Below are 9,468 nucleotides of genomic sequence, written 5' to 3' on the forward strand. Positions count from 1 at the left end.
CGCTACGAGAGTCCTAGGGTTAGAGCTGTCTTCACCGCTTGTAAGTTTCCTTCCATCTTTGGACTCTGCCTTCCTATTAGGATTCTTCTTCTTATGGAAGTCTGAATTTAGACTATATCTTACGAGAGGTAAGTTTCCTTGTTGATAATAATGTCCCATCATGTATGGAAAGATTATATCTCAGAAGGAAACTCCTAAGATATGTCATCACGATTCCTTCCTTATCATCAAAGATCGTCATCTTTAGTTTCTTTCTGTTAAGAAACTGTCTATATCAATTCCTAACGACTGGGTAACTATTATGCTTGGAGACGGTCAGTCATGTGCTTGGCACATGCCCACTAAACATTCGTGCTGAGCACAAGATCACTTATTCACAGAACTGATCCGATGGTCCTCGTCTCATTCTGGACATCTATAGTCTTAGGTTATTTCCTATACACGTGTCATTTGTTCAATGATGGGAAATCCCCCCTACAGATGCCCTCGCTCATGCCAGCTAGCACGTGGGCGCTTGAAGCGACGCAAATTTTGGCGCGAGAATCCTTTTCCAAAACTGTTTGTTGGAACTGCTGATGTACCCAACTAATTAAGGCTCTGAAAAGACAGCTCGAACAGACACGCCATTTCCCAAAAAGGTAATGATGGCAGTTCCATCCCGAAAAGATGCACCGCTTGGGCTTATCCTAATCGTCCATCTTATCTGTATATAAAGGATCTGGTGAGAGAACTTTCATTATCTCTTCTACTACCTTTTTCATACTAAACTTTTTGATCTCCCGCTAGGGTTTAACCAAAACTTGAAACTTTTCCTCTTTTCCGATCATGAATCCCAACTGGTCATTTGTAAACTTCGGAGATCTTTCCTCTCTGGAACAGATCCGCAAGAAGTTCCACATCCTTGAAGATATCGGACTGGAGTGGGGGAGGTCATCTGATGAGTTGGCCTACAAGGAGGTGGTGCTCATCACCATTGGTCAACTTAGGGCCGGACTCACTCTTCCCCTCCACCCATTGCTGAGGGAGTGTCTAATACACTTCAATCTTGCTCTTGGACAGGCAGCGCCCCTGTTCTACAGAACTGTCATGTATTCTGCCATTATTGCCAAGAGGCATGGATTCGCTCTGAACCGTTGGGTGTTTGGTTATTTTTATAAGGTCCAGCGTATTCGAGACCAATCCTTCTACTACTTCATGACAAGAGATAAGAACTCTCCGATCGTCTTTTTTGAGGGAAAGTAGAGTGACGAAGGCTGGGCTGACCACCATCTCCGTGTGTTGGGTGATGCGTGGGACGTTTGTCTTTCTGATGATGATGGTGAGCCTGTGGGAATTCATGTTCCCAGAAAACACACCCATGCTCCAACCAGTAAGTTTTCTTACTCAGGTACTTTATAACTTAATATAGGAGTCTTTTGCCTGAATATCTTTTGCTATTATTTCTTAGATGACTCTTCCCCACCGAAATCAACTAACTGCAATTGATGCTACTACGGTGGACATTATCAAGAAGATTCCCAAGGAATAGAGAATGCTGATAAAATGTAAAACGATAGTTTTACCTACGCATAAGTAACAAGACTTAAACGTAAGTAAAACTAAAACTAATTTCTAGCTTATATTATCAAAGTTTTCTACTCTCGATGCTATTGCAATATAGTTGGAATAGAAGATTCGTTCCACTTCTAGTTCTTTAGAAGTCTAAATTAACTACGATTATCAGTCTATCAAGGTCAATGAGAGTAACGACAGAAATATACTACGATGGGAAACTACTAATCAATATGCAAATCACGAATTGACGGAATTCAAATACTAACTTGACAATAGAGAATGAATTAGAGGAATTCGATTCCATCTTGATTCGACTTAATCAACTAACAAAGAAATGTCGTAATCCAAATTTCAATGCTTTCGCATAACAAAATGGTATTTGTAATCCCTAATTATTCATGGCAATCTCTACCAAATAATGACTAGCATGTGAAGTAATCAAACCCATTATCATGGTGAACTAATTACTTTCTAGAATTGAATAGATTATCACGACGATTTCTAAGCTAACAAAATCAAGTTTTCATCAAGGCTTCCTCAAACCCCTCTAATGGAGGTTTTAGCCTTGAATCATTAAATTATCATTTCTATATGAATTTAAGCAAGACATGATATAAAGATTATAAATTTACTTATTTGAATTAAAATGGAAATCAAATCATGCAAGATTGAATTGAAACTAGTAATGATTATTAACTAAATCTATGAATTGAAGCTAAAATGATTTAATGGAATGAAACTAGATTTATGAATAACTAACTAACTTTATTGATCTAATGAATAATAATAATAATGATTCAAAACTGAATTTAAAACAAGGTAATAAAACTAATTAATGGAGTCTAAACTAATTTATTTTATAATCTAGGTCTAGCTTCTGAGTCTGCCTCTTTCCTCCCTTCAAGAAGAGAAAGAGATCCCAAATTTCGTGCATGGGCCTCGAGCCATGTTTTGGGCTTGAAAATTGAGCCCAAAACCCAATTTCTTCAGTCCACAGAGGTCTTTTCAGTTGGATTTGACTTCAACAGACTTTTCGTCTATTTTTGCTTCTCTGATTGGGTCAAGGTTTGAACCATTGGAAAGCGCTTTCCAAGACGGTCGTTTTGAAATAAGGTAGGCCCAATTCCAAGGTCTAAGTCCAAAGATACGGTCTTCGGAAGTTATGCTGACTTTTATGCGCTATTTCTGCCCGTGTTGACTTTGACTTTTCAACTTTGACCGGGCTTTAAAAAGGCTTTTCTCCTTGAATCCTGGCTTTTAATCACAGAACTTCTTAGCAACCAACCCTTGCTCCTTTATCTCACAAAAGTGACACATTTATGCACATAATTGACTCCAATGCCTGAAATACATAAAAACAAGTAATTAACATTAACTCTTATTTATTACTCGCATAATTAGTCTAAAAATATTATTATTAAAGGGTTAAAACTACAGTTTTGGGCTCTTATCAAACCACCCCCAAACAGTATTTTGCTTGTCCTCAAGCAAATATGATAAATTAGAATAAGTGACCAAAAATGGAGTTTTAACTAATCTCGTTTCACCGAGTACGATTGCATTGCCCATATACAACAAGGCCTTAAACCACTAGGAATTCCCTAGTGGACGAGTTATAGCCTCGTGAGAGTTTTCTAGTGAAGGTACTCACAAACTTCATCTATACTACAACGACTGAGAAATAGAACTATTGTTTCTTTATTTATGTCTCAATTATCTATACATCTCACTATCAATGAATACAGAATAATCAAGTCGAAACCTAAGCTAATATATGCATAATAATAAATCATCTACGAATAAACATATATACAATGAGTAATACTATGAAATGCACTAACAGATCCGTTTCTGAAACTTTGAAATAACGTCTTTAAGTAGGTCCTCACATAAATGTCAAGACAAAAACACTCTGATTTTTCCGCACAAGTTTTGCTACTCCAGTGTGCAGTGGGCACACTTTACCTTACAATTTCAATGACACACAAGGAAGCCGAAGTCGATCAAACACATCTGCCACTTACTATCACACTAACCTATTCCTAATTGAGCTAGAGGTCTTATTTAGGTGTTGCGAGGATTAGGAAATGGTTTAAAAAGGAAGGAAATGGATATTCAAAAGGACAAGTCTGAGATAATAGAGTCTTCATATTATGTAACTAGAGAAAACCTTGTTCTTTTGCTTCTACACTTTGTTTCCATTCTTAGCCTTCTTATTTTGGCTTTTTGACTCATTTTATTCTATTTTTGGAGTTTTTATTTTGTTTTTGTTTTTATTTATTTATTTTTTTTTTATGGAAACTTATTTTCTTTTTCTTTTCTGAAACAACTAACTAATTTTTGTTTACATAGGTTTTTTCTTTCTCTTTTCTTTACTCATCCTATTCTCAGACTCATTCTATAATGGGTAGGTTAATTTTTTATTTTGTTTTGTTTTTGTAAAAAGGTAAAGGATTTGCGGTTTATGAAAAGCTAAAGAAAGGCTCAGAGGGGCGACTAGCTGAAAATAATTCATAGGTTTGAATTTTTTGGCTATATCGATCTAAAGAGGGCCTAAATTCTCACTTAGGATATGGTATAGTGATCAAACAAGTGGACGTGTGATTTCTCTATCCGGATTTTACTTCTCCCTTGTGTCATTTCTCAAATGTTTCACTCATATAAGACTTTAGGCTATATTCTTACAGGATTTGTAGAATAAGTACTCTAGCCTAGATTTCAGAAACTTACTGTCAAACAATCATAGATACTCATGCAATATATTTATAGAAAGATGCAAAGATTATTATCTACATATTAACCTAAGTTTCTAAAAACTATTCTAATGCAAAAGCTTCGTGAGACTTCTAAATTATTAAGAGCATAGAGAAAGAAAACAATATCAATATTCCTAAGTGTATAACATAAACTTTTTATTTATATTTTTGAATTTTTGAAATTTATTGAATTTTTACTGGGTAGAAAAATACCATGGAAATGCGTGAAATTCTGGAACATCTGCAAAACAAGGTTAAAACATACTAATATAGAAAAAGAAAAACAGACGCAACTCTATATGAGTTCCACCCGTTATGGGGTTAACAAGAATCAAATTGCTTGGGACATAAGCAGACACTAACTGAAACTAAAAACTTACCTCATCTCCCGCATTTAAGCATCATCCTCATCCTCATCCTATAAAGAAATAGGGTTCCTTCGCATCCTGCCAAGCCATGATTATTTGCCAGACTTCACGCCATTTATCATCTACAATTGCTAACCTGTTTAGCGCCACTTGGTCGGATGGGGTGTAGGGGGCAACTAATGAGGTTGCACTTGCCATCCCGGCCAAGTCATAGCACGGAAAGATCGAATAATACAATTGGTGGGTCTCACAATGTCGACCCCAACCCAATCGTGAAACGGGCACAAAAAATAGGGAAGAAACATAGCATAATACGACAAACTAAAACAGGCATAAAAAGGTACTTATGCCTCATACTCTGGGCTCGTGCTAAACTAGACATTAATGTTTTGGGAAGGTCCTATAGCAGGCATCCCTCAGCTAGAGCAAGGAAATTGTCGCTAGTGGCGTCATTCGCAGAAGAAAAACGCCACTTCCCTAATATGTTTTGCATGATAAAGAACATTACCATGCCCACGTTAAAGGTCAAGCTACCAAGGGCTATGTTATATGTCCCTTGGTCCTCTACACGGAAAATGCCGGCCCCATAAGTCTCATGCAAAAGCTCATAGTTGTAGGCAGAGAAATTATCAACTAAGTTTCTACAAAGTTAATCCTAGTTACTCACTCTTGTTTTCATCACTAGTCTATTTCATTCACACTCCACCACCAAATTGGGTTCATTTGACAAGTTCAAATGAAAACAACTTGGTGATTTAGTTACCTTTTCAAACCAAGTTCATTCCAAGTTTTGATTTAAACAACTAAACTAAAATGAAGTTCTAGTTTTCTCTCAATCAACAAGAGTTTTACATTTAGAAAGCATTTCAATACTCATTAGAAAGTAGGAGAGAAGAGTTAGAAGTCTAGTTTTTTCAACCATCAAACCATTCCTCCAAACAAAGGATTTAAGATGAACAACACAACCCAACACCCACCACTTCACACTTTTTCAGCATCCACCCCAGCAACCTCAGCCGCCAAGTCCTTCAGATTCATTTTCTTCAAAGGAGCACGACCTGATGAAGTTCGACCTCCCCTTGTAATAGACAGTTCTTCACTTTCAGCCTCAGGTCGCATCCTCTTAGCCCCTTCTAGCTCACCACCTTCAGTTTGCCTCTTCAAAACAGGCATCCGAGCTGAAGAGGTACCCTCACTACCAGCACCAACATTTTCACTAACACGTCCACCTCCCTCCACAAGTCATCTGGAGACAACACGACTATCAGAACCCCCACCACCACCTCTAGAACCACCAGTCGAGCTCCTCCCCCTAGCATTTGACCCCTCATCTCTCTCCATTTCAGTAGCTGAATCAGAGTCAGAATCTACACAAATCAACCGACGAGCCCTCTTCTTCTGCTCAGCCTTCTTCAAATTTATCTTCTCACCACCTCGTCTTTTGAAGTAGTGTGCAACCTCCTCCAACAAAGATGCTTTCTCTTCCCAGCTCAACCTAGCAAACTCTTCAATAGCTCCCGTACACGTACGACCACGAATGACGACCTCTGCAAAACAAACGAAAGTCAGAACGTGGTAATATCAACTCATGTCCACATTACACGACTTGCACAAATAAACGACCTACACAAATAAACGACCCACACAAATGACAATCTACCATCAGTCCTCACACAACGATTATCCAACACATATCCAGGAGGACAATAATTCCCCACAATCTACAGAGGCTTATGCCACTACTCCTCCTTACTCACACCAACAATCACAGATGATTTACCTTTCATCACCTGGAAACCAAAATTCATTGCAGACGACATTTTAACAAAGAAATGCTCTTGCACATCAAACAAACAGATGTTGTAATCCCTCTGCCTCAACACATTCAGAATGTGTAGCACCCTCTAACTATTACCCACAAACTGCAGAGGTGCCTTTCCACAAAAATTTAGAACGACCAAAGTCATGCCTGAGAATGGAAACCTCAATCCAGCCTTCATTTGGCCATATGTAACCACAACCCCACCATCTCGAGAAACATAATCTGAACTAAAAACGTTCTTCTCACCACTCAGGTCATATATCATCAAGTCGGGTGTCTCCAACCCAAACTCCCTCCTTAAATCACCAAAGTTGTCAAACACCGACCTGGGTACCGCCTCCTCAGTCATCGTCTCCACTGAGGAAGAGATGACACCTCATCTTCACTACGAACCCTAACGCCACCACTTTCACCACTCTTTACCTTTCCCTCGATTTACTCAATCTCACCTCACCACTCATACTATTAGAAGTAATAGACATCACAAAGTTTGTTTTACAAAAGAAAAATCACAGATGAGAAAGGAAAAATAAAAAGTTTCAACAAAGCACGCACCTGTTTTGGATAAGAAGGTTTCTAGGTTAGGTTCTTTCTTCACAATTTCTAGCAAATGAATAGCATTAGCAAACGAACCACCTTATAAATGCACAACACCCAAAAAACGATTGAGTACCCAAAAACCCAAAATCATTACATATACTTACCCCGCCCACAAAAATGGTGTGACTTGGGCCCACGAATCAGTATCCACAATCTTTTTTCCCGCATAATCTCCAAAAATTTTGATTTTCGAAATTCCACCAGCTGTGCGACACGTGTTCACTATTTTAACTTTATTATTTTCAACTGCTTCGTCCTTACGAGACAAATAGCTTGTAAAGAATAAAGGGGGTTGTATAAGTACCCTCCGTTCTCAAGCTTCACTACAGCACACGTGTCCAATCCACCAAGTCGTATATGCACAGCTCGTATATCACAAGGTCGTACTACGCCACAAAGACGTAATCACGACCCAAACCCAGGTCGTTCAAGTATCAAATACAGGCATACATGGAAACAAATGATCTACCGCGATCCTGAAGTTCAGTCAACGCACCAATGAATGAGGCATTTACTTTGTAACAGCAGAAATAATGGCGAATCATCAAGAGAGCACAAAATATGGATCTACACTAGACTACGGCCTGGAGCAAATAAGGAAAGTCAGCTCAACACCTATAAATAGAGAGAGATGAACTACGTAAGGCTTGATTCAAGTTGACCAAAGAAACTTGATACGTACACAACTCTTATCCAAAGTAAGAGTGCAGCCATTTCCAATTAATCTCAACATCAGGTCATAGGTAGAAACCTTACCTCTACAATTAACGTTGCTCCATATTAACAAGTTTTACTTGTGCAAAGGTCTACCTATTAAGGCTTATCAAATAAAAAGAAAGTGAAAAGCAACTTTGAAATCCAATTTTTATTTTTCCAATATATTTAAGTAGAGACCATTAATGAGAAACTCTATTACCATCCAAATGAATGCATACAATTCTAACATTAAGAATTTTTTAATTGACTACTACGAAAATATAAGAATATTGAGTAACAATTATTACCAGATCTGTGACTTCGCTCCTACTGCCTCACTACCAACATTCTTCTTCTTTATTTATTTCTTTGTTAGAATTTGAATAGTGCTATCTTTTTTCTACTACTTTTAGTTTGTTTATCTCCTTCCTTCGACCATTTCATCAACGTCATCCCGCCAAACTTGAAGAACAATTTTGGATTTTTTTTCTTCATTTTTTTAGAGTTTTATTAATTTTGAGTTTTATATATAAAAATATAGGTTGAAATAGTTGTATATAGTGTTACGTTTATGGTTGTTTAAAGAGGAAAGAGAAAGAGTTGTTTACTTGTTTATGGTTGTTTATTTTGTTTTAAAAAAGAGGAGTGTTTTGTTACGGTGAGGTTTTTATGTACCGGTTTTTTTTGTTGTGGGAGATTAAACGCAAAATCTGTATTCAAGAATTTTACAAAGAAAGATTGACCTCCGTAGGCTTATTCATTCCAATTGACATGAGGGTACAGGAGTTCATCATATTGTTTAATTTAAAACTCCACACTAATAACCAATTCGACTTCTAGTCGCAGCAAATTGACGAAGCAAATTGACATCAGAGCATCTTCCTTTCATTCTAAAACCTGGTTTGCAGATATCATGGTTCGCACTGATACTCATGTGGTGCCGAAGTAACCAAACTGAATGGATATGGCATGTCGATTACTATGATGCAGCAATTTCAAGTTTCACCTGTAAATTATGCTGGTAATGCTTCTATTTAAGCAATAGTTTACAGGAAACCGCTCATGAAGATAAATGATGGTCTTACCTCTGGATGGTAAAAAGCAATGCCATCGAGAGCCTCTAATGGACACTGCTCTCAAATATCTTTTTTAGTGCACCACTTGCCAGGGTTCATTTACAATAACAAGAATCGAGGGAGGTTTGTAGGCCCAGAGAGCAACAAAGTACAAAGTCCAGTCGGAGTTAAAATCAGTTATACCTATGCCTTGGCCTGCACCAATGTTTTTAGTACACTGAAGGACCTTTAAGGATTGAAACTCATCATTTTTGGCAGCAACTGCAATGGAATTTATTCAGTAATATATGACTTTCATCGCTGTTAAGTTGAAGCAATAGTTATGTTAATGATTTAAGTACAGGAGTCATATGGTTTAGGCAAGCAAATACTGAGCTGAAAAACTCGGAATGTCATCCATAACCGCTTTTGGATAATAAAATAAATACAAAAAAAGAAGAAAAAAAAAATGCACGTCAGCGGCCAGCATCCAATAAGTTCGAACATCCAATCAAGTGAAACAAACAACAAAATGCTAGATGCTAAATCCCTATAGCTATGGATGAACATATGGTACACAAATTCTGGATGAAAAAATGCCAGCAAATGCCATAATA

Source organism: Coptis chinensis, chromosome 5, assembly GCF_015680905.1.
Source record: "Coptis chinensis isolate HL-2020 chromosome 5, ASM1568090v1, whole genome shotgun sequence".
Classification (NCBI taxonomy): Eukaryota; Viridiplantae; Streptophyta; class Magnoliopsida; order Ranunculales; family Ranunculaceae; genus Coptis; species Coptis chinensis.